Genomic DNA, 20,978 nt, shown 5'->3' with positions numbered 1-20,978 from the left:
TAAAAAAACTCAATTCTTGTGGCAGTCTTCCAGTCCTTTTCTTCATTTCCACCCAAATGAAAAATACATCCTAATATTCTTGCAGGCGGAAGTGCTCGCTATAGAGCACAAATACCAATTCGTTTGAAATTCTCAGCACATTTAAATGACATAAGTCTTATCTCGGGAACTTTATTTAAAGTAAAGCAGCGGCGAAAATTTGCATTTATGACATGTGATTCAAAATCGAACGACTACAAATATCCGATGATTTAATTATTCATTAACGTCTGCGTCTGTGTTTTTTATCAAATTCTTTATGTAAATTTTTGTTTAATCAGTTGTATTTGGTTTTGGTTGTGACGTCAGAGCAGTTCTAAAAAAAATGCAGAGGAGCGGCTTATCACGAGAGTAGTGTTCAATTATTTATAAAAATGCATTACTCACTTATTTAAAGTCCAGAGATTATTAAGTGAGGCAGTGTTAATGCGATGACTCTGCGTTCAGAATGCGAAAGCGCTAAAGTCCAAAGAGGACCAATGATATAATATGTATTGCAAAATATGCTTTATGTCTTAAAAATTTAGAATATAACCAGATATTTTGGGTATTTTTAAAATTAAAGGAAGGTTTCAGAAAATTCAGATTTGTTTCTTTTAACGATGATTATCCCTATAATATTTTTCTTGTCGAAAAGTTTTAGAAATATTTTTGTACATAGTTTTTTTTAATTTATACGAGGGCTGCTATATATATTTCTGGCCTAATAATGAAAATAGGAATATTCATCAACGAAAATGGTTTTATTTTTTTTTTTTCTTTTCTTTCTTCATATAACTGATGATTTTCCGATAAAAGTTTTCTTGTCGGAAACACTTAGATTTTGTTTTATTAGCACGTGTTGGTTGAGATATTATTTTTTAGAAAGTTAAGGAGGAACGTGACCATTCTTTGAACCATTTAGATTATTTTTAATGATATCCACTGCTTTTATTGCCGATATTAATGATTCTCTGAAAATCGTGGCTTAAGAATTCGATTTTTAGCTTAGCTTTAATCACAAAATCATAATCTATAGTAGCTCCAGATGAGCTAACCAACCGAAATCAAAGAGACTTTCTATAAATACCTATAACTTTTTGTCTCAAAAACTCAACGGCAGAAATAAAAGAGAAATGGTTTTAAATTTAATCACAAGATTAATTGAATTGCTTCTGTTTAGAAGATTTTTTAGAATTAAAAAAAAAATATGAAAAGAGGTTACAAGAACATCTAACATTCTTAATGGTCATAAATTGTTTTAAAACAGATACGGCGATAATAATAACAACACGTACGAGCATTCAAAGTAATTTAATTCATTAATACCCGTACACTCACATTTAACTACATACATACATATGTATATATTAAATAAATGTGTAAAGAAATATGTATACATATCCAGATCTATCACATTCACTAGATGTTAGAATCAATGTTTTTAATAGCCAAACAATTAGTATATAAACGTAAATTTGCTATACAACTACTGCAATTCAGAAATAGCACGCAATAACAAATTAATTTTCCAGTCCACATGTGCCATATACAAAATATATATTTATAGAGTTATATACATATAAGCATATGTATATTACATATGTATAATTTGTAATTAAACAGCATTTTATAATGGAAATTTTTTCAGTGAAAATGTGTACTAAATACATATAAGGTAAATGAACATTATGAATTGGAGTACAGTGGAGTATTATTTTACTAGTTCCACACTACTCGCATTCAGAACAGTTTCAGATTTCAAAATCTTCATGCCTTAAAGTAAAGAGAAGATTAACATAAAAGTGGAATTACCAAAAATTAAGACTACTTATTTACATTCGCTCAACAAATAGTCTAGCGAGAAACACAGTGACCGAATTTGATTGCGCTATCCTCCACATTTGCCAGGTACCTGCCACGCACCTGCCATGCCTTTGCATAGATCAGAAACGCCTACAAAGCATTTAATTTGAGAGAAGCTGAAGGATAAATAATCTTCTTTAGAACTCTGTATTTACCTTAATTTATTTGTATTTGTGAAGATTAGTAATACTACACACAGAAAATTTAGAAGGAAATAGTGAATATGAAAAAGAAATTCCACTTGAAATATGAACGAGGGATGGCAACTTCTGGCACTAATAACTACAAAGGCAAGTAAATATTTAGCAAAATGTATCCAAACCAAATTCAAATGTGGGTAAAAAGTTCTAAAACTGAGTTCACATAAAAGTGTGCTGAAGCGGACATTACTTTCATTTAAACCTTCAAATATATGTACAAATTTATGTGCTTTGAGCTGGCCGGATTGGAAAGAACAAAGTTAAGCAGAACAAAATAATACTATTAAGACAGCTGCTTATGGAAAAAACTTACAATCCCTTCTCAAGCTAAGATTTCCAAGTGAAAGGTAATTAATTAAAAACAACGTTGGAACATGCAGCCGATATGGCCCGCACGAAGATGCAGTTCCCTCAAGTTGACCTACACAAATCAGCTCCTTCCAGTGTTGTTTGAAGTAATGGACTTTAGAGGAACTTCTCAGGTTGAACACTAACACCATGGGACATATCACACAAATACTCGGGAGTACTATTGATGGCGAACAGATCAAAAACTTCTACTTTTAGGTAAAAGGAAACCAAGCAACATTACAGGAGTCAATCCAGAGCATCTCTCTAAGATTCCACCCTCAAAAACCTGGTAAAGCTGAATCAACAGAATACAGAGGAGGATATTAAGACTCTATCGTAGATCATTACCTCTGCGAATGTTCAGCTTGAAGGAAGAAAGTCAGTTTATATTCCACGGCTTCCAAAGTTTCAACAAAAATATTGGGCAATTCTCTTCTTCTTCTTTACTGGCGTAGACACCGCTTACGCGATTATAGCCGAGTCCACAACAGCGCGCCAGTCGTTTCTTCTCTTCGCTACGTGGCGCCAATTGGATATTCCAAGCGAGACCAGGTCCTTCTCCACTTGGTCCTTCCACCGGAGTGGAGGTCTTCCTCTTCCTCTGCTTCCCGCGGCGGGTACTGCGTCGAATACTTTCAGAGCTGGAGTGTTTTCATCCATCCGCACAACATGACCTAGCCAGCGTAGCCGCTGTCTTTTAATTCGCTGAACTATGTCAATGTCGTCGTATATCTCGTACAGCTCATCGTTCCATCGAATGCGATATTCGCCGTGGCCAACGCGCAAAGGACCATAAATCTTTCGCAGAACTTTTCTCTCGAAAACTCGCAACGTCGACTCATCGGTTGTTGTCATCGTCCAAGCCTCTGCACCATATAGCAGGACGGGAATTATGAGCGACTTATAGAGTTTGGCTTTTGTTCGTCGAGAGAGGACTTTACTTTTCAATTGCCTACTAAGTCCGAAGTAGCACCTGTTGGCAAGAGCAATCCTGCGTTGGATTTCTAGGCTGACATTATTGGTGGTGTTAACGCTGGTTCCTAAATAGACGAAATTATCTACAACTTCAAAGTTATGAGTGTCAACAGTGACGTGGGAGCCAAGTCGCGAGTGCGACGACTGTTTGTTTGATGACAGGAGATATTTCGTCTTGCCCTCGTTCACTGCCAGACCCATTTGCGTTGCTTCCTTGTTCAGTCTGGAGAAAGCAGAACTAACGGCGCGGGTGTTGAGACCGATGATATCAATATCATCGGCATACGCCAGCAGCTGTACACTCTTATAAAAGATTGTACCTGCTCGATTCAGTTCTGCAGCTCGAATAATTTTCTCCAGCAGCAGATTGAAAAAGTCGCACGATAGGGAGTCGCCTTGTCTGAAACCTCGTTTGGTATCGAACGGCTCGGAGAGGTCCTTCCCGATCCTGACGGAGCTTTTCGTGTTGGTCAACGTCAGTTTACAAAGCCGTATTAGTTTTGCGGGGATACAAAATTCAGACATCGCGGCATAAAGGCAGCTCCTTTTCGTGCTGTCGAAAGCAGCTTTGAAATCGACGAATAGGTGGTGAGTGTCGATTCTCCTTTCACGGGTCTTTTCCAAGATTTGGCGCATGGTGAATATCTGGTCGGTTGTTGATTTACCAGGTCTGAAGCCACACTGATAAGGTCCAATCAGTTTGTTGACGGTGGGCTTTAATCTTTCACACAACACGCTCGATAGAACCTTATATGCAATGTTGAGGAGGCTAATCCCACGGTAGTTGGCGCAGATTGTGGGGTCTCCTTTTTTATGGATTGGGCAGAGCACACTTAGATTCCAATCGTTGGGCATGCTTTCGTCCGACCATATTTTACAAAGAAGCTGATGCATGCTCCTTATCAGTTCTTCGCCGCCGTGTTTGAATAGCTCGGCCGGCAATCCGTCGGCCCCTGCCGCTTTGTTGTTTTTCAGGCGGGCAATTGCTATTCGAACTTCTTCATGGCCGGGTAATGGAACGTCTGCTCCATCGTCGTATTGGGCAATTAGGGTGAAAAAATAAGACATTTTGGAAAACCCACCAAGTTGCTGGAAGGCGTTTGATGGGTTACAACTTGTGAGTGCAATGAGCCTAATGATGGCTAAGTGCCGCAACGTTTGGAAAATAAACTTCTAGACGAATTGTATGATCAAAAGTAAGTTATTGATAAGTACCATATATAGTATACCAGATCAACCGACCGGACTGACGGGGGAACTGAGCTTGAGATTTTTATCCGGCCAAGGACTGCCAACTCAGCACCACGCCTCGAAATTACTTCAGGAAAAACAACCAAACTCAGTCAAAAAACAAAATTTTGGAGATACATATATTAAATTCTACATTTTAAAGGTTTTATCTTCAGCTTCAGACAAAGGAAATTATTATGGCTTACAAGCAAACGGCAAACAGCACACAACGATCATCTTATTTCATCAAACCGATACGAGCAGCGCACTTCTCTTAACTAATATTATATATGATAGGAAATATATGCACGTATAGTTTTTTAAGTTCAAAATCTAAGTTTCATAAATCAAATGTGTTGGAGTGAGAATGAAAATTATAAAATATGCAGCTAAAGAGCTTATTTAGTCCAGAATTGCATCACATGATTTTAAAAACAAGGGTCTAAAATAATTATGGCAGAAAAGAGGGCTCAACGTCAAGAAAGAAAAATTAACTACAAAAGATTAAATAAGAAGTTTTGCTAGAACAACACTAAAAAATATATTATAGATATTTCCCACAACTTCTTACACAATTTTTTCTTTGCAACCAAAACTTATATAATATTGTTATATTCGAAAATACTACACTTTCTGCACATCATTTCATAAAAATAGCAAAATTTTTAGTATTTGTCGTAAATAAAATACATGTGTTGTATTTACTTGTGGTGTTTGTGTTTTCTGAATTTTAAAGCGCTTCCCCAACTGCTGCTTGCTGTCAACCAAACGCCGACGAACACAAATTTCGTAGACACTTTGTAATGATTTTATGTGATAATTCGCTTAATTTGTTTAATTAATATAAAGTTTAGTGAAAAAAGTGTTGCGAATAACTCTTACAAGGTCGAAACTATTTATTGATATTTTTTTTGAATAATTAATTTTCGAGTTTTGCTGTCGCTGTGCTTACATTTTCCTCGTTTTAGTTCGCGTAAATTTTTATTTGTTTTCTTTTGGTTATATTTTTTTCTTTTGAGTATATCTCAGGCTATTTGAAAACGTTTGCTTTTAACTTTTATTGTTGTTTATTTGGTTTTATGTGGTCTTTTGTTGCTGTTGTTGTAAGTAGTTTATGAACACACAGGCTAATTGCAATTGTCAAGCGCACGAACCGGTTGTCTGCTGGCGTTCCAATGCATTTTTCCACAATATAAATATTAATAACATGAACAAAACACAAAATAAATATTTTTTCACGAAATTCACTTTATACTTTAACTGCGCAACTGTTAATGAGCTGATAATTTATTTTATCACTTGGACAAAGCGGTAAAGGGCGCGCAATTTCCACTGGCACAATTTTGGGTTCTGCCAATAATTTTTGCGCAATTGCTTTTAATTTCCAAATGATAAGAGATTTTAAAAGTTGAATTTTTAATTCATGTAATTATAATACTTAATACAAATTAAATTTTATTTTTAATTTCGTAATTAATTTTTTTTTTTTTCAATTTAATAATTTTCTACTATTTTCAGCTCACAAATTCACTTAGCTATTTTTTCAGCACCCACATCACTTTTTCATATTTTCTTCACTTTCTTAATTTATCTAAATATTTAGCATCCACTCTGGTCGAATTCCCCCCAGTCGCGCAACTCTTCGATCATTTTAATCCTTCGTCGCCCACTTTTATTTACTTTTCACTAAATTCCCTTTCGTTTCACTGTATTAATCGTTGTGACATTTCTATTTTCTATATTTAAACACACTTTTTTATTGATGTTCTAAAATTTTTCGGAAAACATCCCACACGCAGATCGAAAAAGTATCATACAGAATTCTTCTCTCCCCCAACCACAAACTGTTTTACTGAATTTTCCTCCGCTTCAACGATCTGAACAGCTGAAAAGTCGAATCGAATCTGTCCACGCGCACCAACAAAATCGCCGGTTGCTTACGGCTCAGTTGACATCGCATGCTGACTCTGCTTGACTCTCAGCGGCCAGCGTCTACCTGTGTTCTTTCGCATCCCCACGTTGCGGCGCTGAGGAAAAACATCGCAGAAAAGCCGAAACAAAGCAGAAAACGCAATGAAAATATACAACAAAACAAAACAGAGCGAGCAGAAAATGCAGCTGACAGCAAAAAAGTCACGGACTTGCAGAGGCACATGTGGAAAACAAATGTAGTGTCGAACAACAACAGCGCAACTCACTGGCCGAGTGAGAGAGCCGAAACAAATGCAATGCACTGTGTGCTAACTGGGTTTGTGTGTATTTTGGTCCCATGTGGTGCATGCGCTTGCTGATTGCCGCAGGTACTCCCCATGTGAACGGTCTGTCTGTTTGGCTGCCTGCCTGTCTCTGTTGACATGTGCGGTGTTTATTTTTGTTTTTCGCGCTCTCTCGCTCTCATTGAATTTTACTAAAATTAACTCTTGCCATAAATTGCGAGCGCACCAAACAAATTTCATATTCATAATAACAACAACAACACTTCTAAGCGAAGCGAATGATAAGAAATGCTTTGAGGTGTAAACTGCTGATTAAAACACCGACAGCGGCCTGGTGACTGGCAGCAAGCATTATCAAAGCGTCGAATAAGTGAGAGATAAAATAAATTAGCGTGATGTACACTGGAATAAAAAATTTATTTTTCTTGGGTTCGCTCGGGCGTATCGGAGAAAAAATTAATTATCTTCTTCTTTCTTGGTAAACCTTTTACCGCTTAGCCTATTTTGAACCTTAACTCAATGATTTGACTTCTTTTAATGGAAGTCACATAATCTATAGTTAGCAGACAAAGGGAACATTTTATGCATAGCCGAGAAGATGTTTACCAGAGAATGCGATTGACCAACTGACCTTGACCCAGCAACTCTTCTACCTTTTTCTACTTTTCTGCACTTGTTATTAGTATTTATTGAGGACTGAGCTGGCTACAGCAAGACTGACTGAACCTTTAATATGAAAAGGTGGTTTTCACTTGATGTTAAAAGTGAGAATATCCTCATGTGAACATAAATTGTTGAGTTGTTGTCTGAGTGCACATTTGTCCCTATTAAATCGGATTGGGAATGAGTTGGGTCTTCGTTGGCCTATTACCTTCTAGCCCTGGACCTCTAAAATTCACGTGAGCTTAGTATGCGCTAGTGAACAACTAGCTCTGTGAAACTACGAGATCTTACAGTCCTAGCACGAAACACAGAAGACCCACTGAACTACCTACTATCTGTATGGTTTACCTTGCCGCAATCATAGGTGTTTTTTATTGGTTATTGCCAAGGGGGCAAATTTTACCGGACTCTAACAGTCAAAGGTGTATGGAATAAGTTGAGGAGAAATAGCCAGGCACTTATTCCTCTATGTCCAGCTCTTGGAAAAATCAGGTTGAAACATTTCGACAGTCATATCTTTGGCGAACTTGAAATAATAAATAGCCGGAATTAATATCAGCCGAGTAAACAATTTTTGGCGGCATCAAACCGCTTTTTGAGAGTCTTTTCGATCAATACTAGTAGTATTAAAGTATCATATTGCATCAAAGTTTTGGGTTGTGGGATCTGTTTTTTGATCGATCATTTGACCTAACCCTAGTCTAATCCAATATTTTTTTCTTCATAAAATGAAGCTTGTTTCCGTCTATTAAAGGGGATCCTTGTCTGGATCATATATGGGGTACACTGATGAATTGTTCAAATATGATTGACGACTTTTTCTTCAGATGTAATTTCATGATTTCCAAATAAGCAGCAAAATGTCAAGCAAAGCAGCCTCAATATGCCTGAATAAGAGGTTTCTGGATCGATGTTTAGAAAAAAGAATAAAACCAATCACTTTTATAAACTGAACAAACAACCTTATAACAGTATATATGAATATACTCAAACAAATTCTCTTTCCATTAGATACAAAATAATATTTTGTTATAAGTAAGTAAACATAACAACAAACATTTATCTGCACTTTTTTCCCATCGCATAAGCGCACACATAAAATTATCTAACCCTTTTATTGATAGCAACTGGTTTTTAATGGACATGCCCATATAAGATCACATCTGTTAACAACCATACATATACAGACATATGTATGTTAGTGCATTAAATAAAGTGAAAATATGTATTTATATTTCTGTATATCATTGCAATGTTTCTTGCAGGTAACAATCCACCTATAGGTGCACCAATGCGCCCACCCCTCGCCCTAAATGCATTGAATACAATCGAGCTCTTGTGTTGGCTTGCCACCATCGCCTTTTCTGGACAATTTTTCTTGCAACATTTTCTTGGGTGCTTAACTTTCATACCGCGATCTGAGATAGCGGTTGTTAAGTTATGAGAGCGACAAACAAGCAATGCAACCAAATAAAGCAGTGAAGTTGGAGGAGTGCATTTGTTTACATACTTATAATAATAAATAAATAACAAATAATATAGATTACTATACCGTGTGTTGCACAGTGTAATGAACTAACTAACAATTTATCGGAAATAAATCATAACAATTAAGCTTTAGAGACATTAAGCCTACATTTAATATTAAAGGAATACAGAGACTTTCAAGCAGGAATTTCGCATATAGCTTTTGAGATTCCATTGCGCGATAAAATTGTCTGATATTTGAGTTTGTCACATGCTTTACTCATTTTTCTTTTTAAGACACCGCGGCTTTGCTTGCATCTGTTTGACAAACTCATACAACTCGCAAAATACGGAGATAGCGCATCGCAGTTGTAAAATTTCGATTTGTAACATTTTTCAGATATATTTACATACATCTGTATACACATACATACGAATTTACTTGCTCGTGTACACAGCTGTTTTGAGAATTCTTTGTTTTTGTGCTTACAAGCCGTCGTTTAAATCGTTTAATTTAATGCGTACTTATTTCAAGAAAGCCGTAAAAATGACAATTAATGAAGAAAACATCGAATAATTTATTAATATTCCTGTGAAACTGATTTTTAAGTAAGCAAGTGTCAAAACAAAAACAATTTAGTACATAAAATTCTTGAAACAGCCGTAAGATTTCTCAGAGATAAAGTCTTTAAAAGATAAGAGTTTGAAAAACTTAAAAGGTTGGTTGAATATAGGTATGTTTATTGTAAAAACAGATTTTGAAACATTTCTGAAAAGAAAGTAATGGTGGGTAAAATCAGATAATAACCATGCCCATATCTAATGCAGACTATTGAGGGAGCGACCAAACATCAAGTATTAAGTGTAACTGTAAGGATACATGCTCTGGATATAAATCTGTATAAAAGTTGTCCAACTGATTGATTATACCAGGTCTAGCTCCCATATACCGAATATTAAAACTTAAAACCTGACTGTATAACGAAAATGTCGATAAATATGTAACATATCTTAATCAGAATAAGTAGATATAATTTCCTCATAATAATAAGACGATAAGATGAATAAAATCGATGAGTATTTTCCTAGCCCTCATAACTATACCTAATATAATGATCTTAGAACTCCCAGTTGACTTTATATTGTGACAGGTTTTTCAACAGGGACGCTACAAAAGTAAACCGATGGGGACAGCAAACGACGCCATATTTTTTCCTTCTCTTTTGACATTTCTCTTCAGTAAGGTTCCGAAGCTCGAAGTTAGTAGCCTCAACTTTATGGGCGCTAGGTCCAATTTATGGTCGTCATAATCGTTATGTCAGATAAACAATTGAGCGGCTAGTGGAAAAATTTGAATTCACAGGCAGAGTGCAAAATGTGCCCATGTCAGTGAGCCAAAGAAGTGCCCGTAGTGTTGATAATTAGTATTGCTGCGCATCAATTGAGGAAGACCCAAATTATTCTCCCACACGTCGTTTTCAAGAGTTGTTTATCTCTGCGACGTCGTTGTGGTGAATTTTGCGAAAAGATCTTGGCCTACATCCTTACAAGATCAAATTGACACAAGAACTGATGTCGCTTGACCACGAGAATCGTCGTATGTTGGTGAATTGGGCTGAACAACAAATTGAAAATGATCCGAACTTTCATTGAAAAACCATCTTCAGTGATCTGGCTTATTTCTGGCTGAATGGCTTCGTCACTAAACAAAATATGCATTATTGGTTAGGCAGTAATCCACACGTACTTCACGTGTCACCATTGCATACCGAAAAAATTACGGTTGAGTGCGGTTTATGGGCCGGCGGTACTTCTTCCGTGATGATCAAGACCGGTACGTTACTATGAATGGGAATTGCTACCGCTCAATGATAACCGAATATTTTTGGACCGAAACGGATGATATGTATGGACTTTGACAATATGTGGTTCCAACAGGACGGCGCCACAAGCCACACAGCGCATGTCACAATCGATTTATTGAAAACCGTCAAAAATTTTGTCCCGCTCTTATTAAAAAATCCGTTAAAATAAGTATTTTCGTGCATATACTGTTTGGTGCCGAAAATTTTTGAAATCAGTCCATAAATTATTCTATTTCGAATTATTTATTTCTTGAATTTTATCTCACTTTATCTAACTCTTCTATCCCAAAACTCAATAACCAATTAAGCGCCTTCGCAATGATGGCCACCATTAGTAACATTTGAAATGGCCATTAGAAGAAACGATGTTTCAATTTGCAATAATAATCAAATGAGTGAAAATGATACTAAAAAACCAGGAACTTCCACTGCACCGATGCTAAAATTCCCTTCACAGGTAAATTGCTTATAGCAATTATATGTATAGCTTATATTAGGTCATGGAGTTGATTAAAAAAATCTCACTTGAACAGATATTCAACCTTCATATTACCCATAAACTCCTAAAAGGTGTATTCCCAGATCTTCATTGATCGACGAAGCGTTTTGTACTAATCACAGATTTATTAAGGCATTTATCTATAACTTTGTATAATTAAATCAGAAATAGTAATCGGCTAGCGGTTTGCCATTTCATTTTAGCCTCTTTGTTTGTTCAGGGTATAAAAATAAGTAACGGCAATGAAATGATCGACTCCTTTATTGCTTTTTTAGGAAGCTAAGCGTTGGACAGTAAAATGCATATATGTATGTATGTATTTAGAATTGAAGGAGCTTACTAGGCCAAAGTGTATCGAATTTTCCAGGAACTGTAAATTGCAATTCGTCAATAAGCGAATTGGACTTTCCAATAAATTTTCTCAGCTTTCGGCAAAAAATGCAAAACATTTTGATGCCAGCGCTTGGTGAAAAGAAATAGAAGAAGCTTTGGCTGGGAAAAGTGTAACTAAAGGTGTTGGTTAACATTCTGCAGACAGAAGTACATACATACATGATAATTGGCGAAATTTGAATTTAATTGCACATTAGAAGTTGTGGTGTATACAATTAGCAATAGATATTTCAAGATAAAAGTAGCACAGCAGACAAATTACTCAGGTGTAACATGGACGATTATAAGAGTGATGAATATGTAATTGCAGGAATACTAGTAAGGCGATTGATGTAGGTCTAAATAATAGTTGAGTGGAATTTTTCCAAATTTTCAACAGTTTCCTCAAATTAATTAGCACAGAATGCAAATAATTGGAAAAGTGAGGTATTGACTCATGATCAAATTTGACCCGGACTGGTCCATTTTAACTCGGCAATAAACCAAATCAATAAATATTATTTCCTAGATTGGTACAAATTTTTTCGTGTTCATGTGAAGTTGTATATGGTAAAAATTTGTGATTATACAGTATTGTTTATATTAATAGAATCTCAATATTCTAAGAATGAAAGTCACTTTGGTTATACGATTCTTGGCATTTGAAGTTAAAAGAAGATACCTTAAATACATACAGCTGCGCGCATAAAATAAGCACACAATGTATGTAAATGAAATGTCAAAGGTCAACCTTGCAAGGTCGAACATTTAATTAAATTTTTCTCATCAACTGATCGTATCAGTACACCAAATTTGAACAGATTAGCCACATTAAATAGAGCCGCGCCTCTTTTTTATACAATATAAAGTCCTCAAAAAATATTTCAATTTAATTACGATTGCAAATTTTATTCAAATTAATGCAGTTAAAGTGACAGCTTCAGCAAGCCACCCAGAAACGAAATGCGAGCGTGATTTTGTATAACAAGAATAAAACATCAACCGTAACAGCTGCTGCAGCCACACTTAACAGTTGCAAGCAACTTGTGGCATACGCTGTGTTAGCAATTAATGGAAATCCGTTGACATGCTTGCATCACATGCCGCCACGTTGTACGAAAACTCCTCAATCTCAATGTGAATGACAGCAGGCAGAAGGAAAACAACAATAGCAATAACAGTCAACGAGAACAACGGTTCTTAGTCGACAATTTGCAACAAGTGGAAACACTATAATGCACTGAAAATAATTAAAGTGCCGAGAAGGCTTCTAAGTTGGGTTAGGTAATAAGGTTGATAGCAAGAAAGGATTGCACTTGGGCTGATTATGATCAGTATTTTCTAAACTAAGAAAAATAACTCCAATATTGTATCCATGTTCTCATCTCTCTAATGACAGCGGGGCTTAACTAGCAAGGAAGAGCTCATCTTTATAGTTTCGCTAAAGCCTTTTTATTCTTTATTGGCGTAGACAACGTGAGAAGGCGAAATCCTTCCACAGGTCTGTGCGCTATGTTGTGGACCCACCACGTAAACAAACGCCCTCAATTAAAAGGAAAAAACAGCCTCATATAAGAGACGGCACTAAGCCAAGTTTTACGTGGAAGTCCTCAAGAGATTCAAATGAAGGATCAATCGGGTCTGTCAAGACATCGCAGCCGATTGAAAGTTGCACCACGACAACGCCCCGGCTCACACGGCCTTTCTGGTGAACAGCTATCTAACCAAGGTTCCAACGCTTCTGCAGCCGCCCTACAGGCCGATGAAAGGCAAGCATTTTGAGTCGACAGAGGCGGTCCAAGCAGCATGCACCTTGGCTCTCAAGGAAAGAGCCTATTTTAAAAGTTTTCAAGGAATTGTAACGATTGGTTCAATATATTTTTATGAATCGAGTCAGTCCTATTACTTTCCGGACAAACCCTGTATTGCCGCTCTACTATTTGAGTGGATAATCGCTTGAATTAACAAGTGAAGTTGGTAAAATGTCGAAAAAATGTCGGAAACCCTCTAACAAATAAATGATCACCGTGACGCCCTCAGTCGATTTAGGCATTTTCGTCTCTACGTCTATATATACGCAAACTGGTCCATTCGTTTTTGAGATATCGATCTGAAATTTTGCGTGCGTATTCCTGAAGCAGTTTTTTCATCGGAATTGCCGATGCGGGACCATTATAAGATGTTCGATCAAAACCAAGATAAAGGTCTTTGCATACCCTTTTAAGCTATAACAAATGCACCCATGAAGGGGTTTCTTGCTTTTTTTATTTAAATCGATCTCTATGGCTTAGGGTATTTTGACCGTTCGGTTGTGATCTTTTCACACGATGAATGAAAAATAATCCAAAAAATTTTTACCAACAAAATTGCAAAATCCCCGAAAATTCTCTCGGTGTCTGCAAGCTCATCACTCCACTTCAAACAGACGGTCGCACATGCGCAATGAAATGTCTGCTATCTACGACGCAGCATCTCAAAGGCAACAGCAAAATATAATAATACCAACAACAACAAAAGTGGAATTGCAATCGCATATGCCCAAGACCGCCAATTACACCTGTTGCGCGCATGCGATGCCGTTGATGCCATTTGTTTTGGCATTGCAACACGCTTGCGCCCATATTGCACAGTGCGGATGCTAAAGCAACAGCAACAGCAGCAACAAAAACAAGCAGTAAGCATGCTGTCAACAACAATTGTTCCGTTTCCAACAGTTGCCGCACATTTCGGATGTGGCTTTTGTAGAGTTCACCAGGTTTTTTTGGTGTTGCTCACACACATGTGCGATTCTGATGTGTCTTCTTTTTTGTTTTTGTTTATATTTTCGTTCTTTTTGCTGCAACTTCTTTAACGAGCGTATGTAGCTGCGATTGCATGCACCAGCTGCAGTTGTGGCAATGGGTTTGTTGCACTTGCTGTGAGATTTGTTGGCGATGCGTGCAACGGTATTCGAAAATAGTTGGCTGGCGAATATTTTATGTGTCTTGCAAGTAACAACTATTTGTATTCGAGTTGGCTAAAATGCTTGGCGCATATGTGTATGTGTATGTTATGTAGGTGCGAGTATTTGCCACACACCATTTACAGCTACTTGACGCATACTGCGCAATTATTTGCTCGTTCTGCTTTATGTGAATGGCTGAGCAATTAGAATTATTTTCATGTGGCATGTTGTTGTTTTTGCAGACATTAACCGCTTTGTAGACAAAAATAAATCACAAAAGTTTATTACGAATACAAACTGGGCCCATTCTTGCAACATTCAATATACTTATGTACAAACGAGCCTCATTCAATGATTTCTAAGAGCATTGAAAGTTGGATCACTCTATTCTCCGCCGCTGAACAACAATTCAACGGCATCTTTAGGTAACAAGTCAATTTAATATGACGTCGTTGGTGCTGGTCTTTAAAATAATGTTTTTGGACATGAAAAGACATATGAAAACAGCTAGAGAAAAGTACTTAAACGTGAATGGTAATACAATATCAGGTCTAAACTAATTGGTTAACAATATTTGCTTGAATAGTTAATAATACCCAATAGTTGTCGGATATTATTAATGTGCCCACCATAGATTAAAAATCCATAGAAGGAGTGGTTTTTCCAAAGTGATATGAGCCATTACCTGACAAACAGATCGACACCTATCATCTTTTTGTTGATTTCAAAGCCGCTTACGACGGCATTGACAAGAGCTCTGTATTCGACAAAATGTCTAAATTTTTATCCCTGCAAAGCTCATACGGTTATGCAGAATGACGTCGAGCATACACATCAGCTCCGTCAAAATCGGGAAGGTCCTCACCGAATCATTTGATACCAGACGAGGTTTTATGCACGGTGATTCCGTCTCGTACCTCAGCCTAGAAAATGAAGCAAGAAGTTGGTCTTGAGGTGAACGAGGGAAAGACAAAGTACCTGGAGGACACACACAAAAATTTCTCATGTCTTGGGAACAACGCAACTGCAGGCAGTCTTACATTTGAAAAAGTGAGAGACTTTTTATGTCCCGAAACTGGCATAAATTCTACCCACGCTCTAAGATTGGAGATCAAGCGCAGAATAACTCTTGCCAACAGGAACCCTTGCCTTTGGGATCAGCAGGCAATTGAGGATCAGATACTTCTGCCGACAAACAAAAATTACGACCAACTGTGACAAAAAAAAAAAACTTGGAACATTCGAGAAAAGTGTTCTCCGTAAGTTCTGTGGAACCGTCTGCGTTAGTTAAGCGCATAAAATACCAACGAATGCGTTGATTGGTCTATGACGTTCGCATAGAAGATGATGCTCAAGCGAAAAGCTATTTCTATTAGAGACCTATGACATGATCCGGCAAAAGATCCGGAGATATGAGCGTCAGAATTTCTTAACTTATTGTAATCGGCTCTCAAAACTCTAAACCTGTTCATCACGACACGCTGTGTCCATCGCCGATGAGGAAAATTTTTCCGAAATGGTTGGACCGATTGACTTGAAATTTTCAAACGGCTTACGGTGATTCAAAAACACAAGAATGGGAGTGGTACAAAGCCTTCAAAGACAATCGAGAGATATTTGAAGACATTCCTGGTTTGGACGACCTTCGACCTTATCTACTGATGAAAATATTAAAAAAGTGAAGGATATGGTGCTTGAAAATTCGACTGATTTTGATGGATATTTTGGATAAGAACGCGTTTTTGATCGACTCGTCCCGATAAAGCTGATTTTTTTTTTAAGGAGTATGATTGTGACCGAATTTAAAGCCAAAAACCCAATGAATACCATCGATTTGGCTCCGTGTGATTTTTTCTTATTCCCTAAATCAAAATTGCCGCTCCGTGGAACCCGTTTTCAGTTGATCGAAGCGATAAAATAAAATTCGCCGAAGGAGCTGAAGGCCATCACAATAGGTCAATGTTCAAGTAATATAAATCAACTCAATGAAAATGAGGTGAATTTAATTAGAGATATAGGTAACCCATCCGTTAACTGATTTCGGAAATGCTTTAAGCTGCTGCCGCAATAACATAAATTTTATCTAAATTCTCTAATAAAAATAATTTCTTCAGAGATCACTAATGTAGTAAATATGTATGTATGTTTGCACGTATGAAAACTTTTAATAAAAATGAACATTTTGACATTAGCAACGAAATGGGTCCGTAATTAACAGCAAACAGCTGATGAACACTTTACAGCGGACGCTAAGCGAACAAAAAAAGAAAAAGTGATGTTTTCTCACTTTTTGTGGCAGGCATACCCAATCATACTGTACATATGTATATGATACTAACCGGTAATGTGTTGTTAATGGCTTAATTATCCCGCTACACCGATACGCTATACGTTCGACGCAAACGATCTTACTAACGCCACCTCACACATTCATGCCTCATTTTCGCACTCGTTTATAAGCGGCAAGTATATATTATGGCTACTACTGTTGTTGTTTTTGTTACCACTTGGCGTTGCAGGGCACTGTGGCACGTTCATAATTGCCAGTGTCATAATGGCTTTAGCTAACAGTTTGGGCTGGGTTGTTTGGTAGCACAGACACCTATAGATGTACATATGTAAACCGATGTGTTGCCCAAGCTATGCCATTGCAGCCCTCCATTCATGCTAACCGTAAAAGTTGTCTCAATATTGCACGCTCAAACCAGTTTAACGCTTTATTTTATGCCTTTTTGCAAGTCGTCTTAATGTCTTTTAGCTCATAAAATTGGCTGCACAATGGAACTGAGCTTGCATTTATGCAAATGCATACATACACATGTGTTCGCAAAGGCACTAACTTTGACTCAGATACACGTGCGTTGCACATTTCTTTACAAAGTTTTTCATTCATGCCTCTTTGACTGCAATTGATTGTCTAGTCGACAAGTTTGGTCTGCCCCAGCGGCAATTAGACAAAAGTCTGCGCTCATTCGCAGTGCATTGTTGGAGTTCTGAGTATTTACAAACATAGATTTGTATATATAGGGACAATATGCAACTATACATCAACATACGAATGTTTGGATTTCAAATAATTAAGTAGTCAGCTGCTACTTTGTGGTATCACAAGAAGTGCAATAAGTTCTCCCCCACGCTCTGAGAAAATTTCCGCTATGATCTAATTTTCAAAATTAAAATAGGAAAGGTTAAGTATTCTGATTAATAAGACCCAGAACTTATTGATGAGAGCCTTAGTTGTGGTTTATTTTTTACACATAAGTGAACTAGCCAGTCGGATGACATCTTCTGGGTATATGAAGCAAAAATCATTGGATAAAAATAACCTAGTTCAACAGGTCGCCGCAGTGCAAAATACTTGTATAGCTCTTATTAGTTTCACATGAGCTTTTTACCAAAAAAGTAAGTCTACTTCAATAAGAAAAATATTGAGAAGTCAAAAATTCAGATGAGATAAGATCTTATAACTATATACTATAAGTATATTTCAATCTAAAGCACCCATCCCAAAAGAACGGGCGGATAATTAACGACTCCTATAAAAAACCACATAGATTTATATTTCGAGCTATCAAAGGTCACTACATCTGAACAATATTCATATGTATTTATTTGAGATGGAGGTTCGAAGAGATGTGTGGATACTATGGTAATAGTTCTTTTTAGTAAAGTCTTTAAAATCCTTCCTTGAATTATGTAATATACCAGGAGAGAGTTTAACAGAAAGATTTTAACATAGACCGAGCCCCGTAATAAACGCCGAGTTTTTCCATCGATATGTGACAATATATGAAACATGGCTCTATAATTTCCATCCGAAGTCCAATCGACAGTCATCTGAGTGTACTGCACACGATGCGCCCGCTCCAAAGCGTGAAAAACGCGACAATCGTGTGGCAAGGTTATAGCGTTTATATTTTGACAACGATGACGAAGATGTATGCATTGGGCTACGAATTGCTTCCAGATCTGGACTCTAGCGACAATTTCCTCTTCTCAGATCTCAAAACAATACTCGCTGGCAAGAAATTTCCGTCGAATGAGGAGGTGATCGCCGAAACTGAGGCCTATTATGAAGAAAGGGACTAATCATGATACAAAAGTGGTATCGAAAAGTTGTAGTGTCGTTATAATCAGAGTATACCCCTTGAAAGGAACAACAAAATGTGTTTTGCTATGGTAGACCGGGGACTTTTCAATTAACCTGTTAGGGCGTACTTTTGCGACAAGCAAACATTTGTATGTAACTGAATATAATTGAAGATTCCGGATCTTTCTAAGGAATGTAAATGAACGAAAGCAAAGACGTCCAGAGCTCTCGCCCTTTGGGTAACTAATATATGTAAATTATAGCGTGCACTACATTGCTTCTTAGGAGACGTCTTCGTGATAGATATAGTAGAATGATCATAAATAAATCATCGCGAAATAAATATAATTAACCCTGGACGTGCTTTGTTAGGTGCCCCGACTAATAATCATCGTGTTTTGCAAACAGCAGCAAAATAACGATGACCGTCCAGGGTTAATATTGCTCTCATAGTTCGACGAATAAACATAATTGCTCACTGATTCATATATCTAATAATAATATTGAATATTAACTACTTCAAACAGTTAAATAGTAATAATCAGCGTAAGGTATATTATTTAAAAATAAACTTACAGAAATCTGATTGTGGTTTCCAAGATAGCTTTTAAGTATGAATTATATGTATTATGTAAAAAGTCCAAAGTGATGTTCAACTTACCTGTAAAATATATTAAAAAATTCATTAGCAATCGCATAATTAAAAAAATTTTAAATAAAATGTTTTAAAATATATTGGCATTAAATAAAACTAAATAAATATAATAATATAAATTCAAAATAGTTCGTTCTGCTTTCTTTATTCGTTATTAAATGTTAAAGAATCAGACAGAGTAAAGTTAATATCATATAATTATAAAAATAATTATTACTTGATATTAGTCACAAATTATGGTGGCAGTTACAGGCTTTTGCTATAAAGTTATAAACAAATGGTTTAAGTCACAGCTTGAAAAACTTTAAAAGCCTTTGCTGGTAACAAGTGGTTGAAAACTTGGCTAAATTGCTTGCACGAGTCGAAAGCTGGCTATTGTGCTATAAAGTAAAAGCTTTTTATACAAAGCTTTCAACAAGGTCAGTGATATATTTCATTCATGCTTAGTTGTGGGTGACGTTCCATATTAGTTTTGAGTAGTCGTTAGTTACTAATTTACGGAAACTATAGTACTTATATATACATATAATATGTAGAGAATAGCTTTCATTGTTGGAGTAATATATATGTAAATAACTAGCAAAAGTCGTAGTCAGTGCACATTTAAGCTAAAGTTTTGTCCGATACTTGTTAATAAATATTTATCTACTAATATATATTAAGCACATCTATATATGTACATACGAATATACTCATATACATATACATATGTATAGACGTACAAGTGATCGGTTATGCTTCGTTGCTTGACGTTGCAATGATAGCTGATCTTAATTAAATTTGACCTTTCAACTAAGAATTAGCGCTTCTAATTCAATTTACGCAATATTGAAAACTAAATAATTTGCAACAAAAATGGTTGAATAAAAACTTCAAAACTATTTTTCATTTAATTGAAATTTAGGCAGCTAAAAATATTTCAAAAACAAGGAAAATGTTAACTTCGACTGTGCCTAAACTAAAATACTCTTCACAAATAAAAAATTTTTCCATACAAACGAGGTTTTTACATGAAGACTGTGGAGGGTCGATTCGGCCCGTTCGCTGGAGCTCGGACTGACGTATGTGTGGAACGTCCTGGCGCATCGTTTTCGAGCCACATTTTGCACAGTGATGTTCTGGCTCAATGCGTATGAAATCAAGAAAGATTGCCGTATTTGGAACGAAGAGCAACCTGAAGAGACTCAAGAGCTTTCATTTTATCCAGAAAAAAATAACGGTTTAGAGTGGTTTCTGGGCTGGTGGAATCATGACAACTGACTATTTGGTACCTGAGATTGAAGCTCGTGTTCTTGGCGACATTTGGTTTTAACAAGACGGCACCACTTGCCACAACGTGCATCAAACAATGGATTTATTAAGAGAACACTGTGGTGAACAGATAATTTCAGTTTTGAGCCAATCGATTGACCACCAAAAACGTGTGATACCACACCGTTAGATTTTTTCATGTGGGTATATGTGAAGTCTAAAGTTTATGCGGACAATCCTGCTTCGATTCAGGCCTTGGAGCAAAACATTACGCGTGTCATTCGCCACTTACCAGTCGAAATAATTGAAAATTGGA

General features: G+C 36.6%; 1 protein-coding gene across 7 annotated transcripts in view; it reads right to left on the bottom strand.

Moving 5' to 3' along the window:
- LOC105224354 (SH3 and F-BAR domain-containing protein DDB_G0274695) overlaps positions 1-20,978 on the bottom strand; it is a 111,412-nt gene that overhangs the window by 31,560 nt on the left and 58,874 nt on the right. The window contains exon 1 of one of the 7 annotated variants that reach the window (XM_011202408.4): positions 5,346-6,840. The exons of 5 other annotated variants lie outside the window; for them this stretch is intronic. The gene's annotated coding sequence lies outside the window, so the exon portion shown is untranslated. Of the gene's footprint in view, positions 1-5,345; positions 6,841-20,978 lie in introns of those variants that run through there. One more of the 7 variants, XM_049455794.1, reaches the window with a different exon arrangement.

Source organism: Bactrocera dorsalis, chromosome 4 (genome assembly GCF_023373825.1).
Source record: "Bactrocera dorsalis isolate Fly_Bdor chromosome 4, ASM2337382v1, whole genome shotgun sequence".
Classification (NCBI taxonomy): Eukaryota; Metazoa; Arthropoda; class Insecta; order Diptera; family Tephritidae; genus Bactrocera; species Bactrocera dorsalis.
Note: the sequence above shows the minus strand (reverse complement) of the source record. Positions and strands in the feature narration are given on the sequence as shown.